At 50.4% G+C, this 2,500-nt stretch overlaps 1 protein-coding gene across 1 annotated transcript in view; it reads right to left on the reverse strand.

The window, feature by feature from the left end:
• Nucleotides 1-2,500, reverse strand: part of LOC105909226 (RAS guanyl-releasing protein 1) — a 39,235-nt gene that overhangs the window by 26,186 nt on the left and 10,549 nt on the right. The window lies entirely within an intron of this gene.

The raw sequence follows: 2,500 nt of genomic DNA on the forward strand, positions 1-2,500 counted from the left end.
GTGTGCGTTGTGGACGTAGCCTTTCTTGTGAGCTACAACGCTATGTAAAACTACAGTTTTTGCAGTTATTGTCATAGCTATGGTTGGCAGTGTGGGCAGGCCTTAAGGGATGCTCCACAAACCCCTCCTTGAGGCCTACCTGCTCCCGAGAGATGGGAGTGTGGGGAGGGTTACACACAAAACTACAAGCTCTGATCATTTAGGACTGATGCAGTCAGTCCCTGCGGAGATAAAGAAGACTTGTGTGAGGAAGCAATGAGATGCTGAGAAAACAGAACCCCCTCAGTAGGATCAAGAAAATCACCTGTGTATCTCCAAACAGAGTTTGAGAATCACCTCAGAAAATCACCTGTGTATCTCCAAACAGAGTTTGAGAATCACCTCAGAAAATCACCTGTGTGTCTCAAAACAGAGTTTCAGAATCACCTCAGAAAATCCCCTGTGTATCTCCAAACAGAGTTTGAGAATCACCTCAGAAAATCACCTGTGTATCTCCAAACAGAGTTTGAGAATCACCTGAGAAAATCACCTGTGCGTCTCCAAACAGAGTTTGAGAATCACCTCAGAAAATCACCTGTGCGTCTCCAAACAGAGAGAGTTTCAGAATCACCTCAGAAAATCACCTGTGCGTCTCCAAACAGAGAGCGTTTCAGAGCTGTGCTGACGAGCGGCTCAGATTACATGAGCCCCTGAGCTCACCTGTAGGCAAAACAAAATCCCCCTGATCAGTCCCCACACAGGTACAGTATATCTGCATCTGCACAGCGAAACTCCAGCCCGCACGTTTGTCTATTTTCCATTTGACCCCTCCATACAGCTACTCGAATGTGTGAGGGCGTGACCGCTCACACACAGGAAATATTCTACTGATAGAAAGCTATTTTTATGATTGTGCTTTGAACTCTGCTGTTCAGCTGTCTGCTCTGTAAACACGACCGGGGTACAATAACGTGGTCGTGTACGACATGACTGGCAAAGCTGTATGATGCCATATTGGACGGCCATAATGTGCTTGCCAATGATGACTAGGCCCCAGCATGGAATCATGTTGCCAATCCAAGCCGATTCCAAGCACCGTAGCTTTTTGGAGCGGTGTCGTTGCTAATAACAACCAGGCCTCCTTCTACATGGAATCCCAAACGCCTGTCTGGCGTGAGCAGACACAACCTGGAGCAGACCGAATCCCACTGTTGCTTCTGGACAATCATGGCGTGGTCTGGACTGCTCACATGGAATCTGAAATACGCTCCACATATACACACATAGACCTATAAACACAGCTACCAATGACCCCACATATACACACATAGATCTATAAACACAGCTACCAATGACTCATATACACACATAGACCTATGAACACAGCTACCAATGACCCCACATATACACACATAGACCTATGAACACAGCTACTAAAGACCACACATATACACACACAGAGCTATAAACACAGCTACCAATGACTCCACATATACACACACAGACCTATAAACACAGCTCCCAATGACCCCACATATATACACATAGACCTATAAACACAGCTACCAATGCCTCCACATATACACACATATATCTATAAACACAGCTACCAATGACTTGCACTCCACATATACACACATAGACCTATAAGCAGGGCTCCCAATGACTTGCATTGGTACAGGTCACTCTGGGCTTGATGAATATGGCGGGTGTTTTGACGTATTGTAACAACAGGCTTTAGCGGGCAATGTGGTATCTACGTTTACAAGTCTATGGCCGTAAGGACACCCCACCAATCACAACCACCCCACACAGGAACCAGAGAGGAGCACGGCTGTGAGCAGAGCGCTCGGAGAGAACCAGGAGGCGCAGCTCAGAGAGACAGAGAGGAGGAGGAGGAGGCACAGAGAGACAGAGAGGAGGAGGAGGAGGCACAGAGAGGAGGAGGAGGAGGAGGCACAGAGAGGAGGAGAGGAGGAGGAGGAGGAGGAGGAAGAGGCACAGAGAGGAGGAGAGGAGGAGGAGGAGGAGGAGGAGGAGACACAGAGAGACAGAGAGGAGGAGGAGAGGAGGAGGAGGAGACACAGAGAGGAGGAGAGGAGGAGAGGAGGAGGAGGCACAGAGAGGAGGAGAGGAAAGGAGGGACAGAGAGACAGAGAGGAGGAGGAGGAGGAGACACAGAGAGGAGGAGGAGGCACAGAGAGACGGCGAGGAGGAGGAGGAGGAGGTACAGAGAGACGGAGAGGAGGAGGAGGAGGCACAGAGAGGAGGAGGAAGAGGAGGCACAGAGAGGAGGAGGAGGTACAGAGAGACGGAGAGGAGGAGGAGGAGGCACAGAGAGGAGGAGGAAGAGGAGGCACAGAGAGGAGGAGGAGGCACAGAGAGACAGAGAGGAGGAGGAGGCACAGAGACACGGAGAGGAGGAGGAGGAGGAGGAGGAGGCACAGAGAGACGGAGAGGAAGAGGAGGAGGCACAGAGAGGAGGAGAGGAGGAGGCGCCCAGCACAGAGAGGAGGAGGAA

The sequence above is a fragment of the Clupea harengus genome, chromosome 14, assembly GCF_900700415.2.
Source record: "Clupea harengus chromosome 14, Ch_v2.0.2, whole genome shotgun sequence".
In the NCBI taxonomy this organism is placed as follows: domain Eukaryota; kingdom Metazoa; phylum Chordata; class Actinopteri; order Clupeiformes; family Clupeidae; genus Clupea; species Clupea harengus.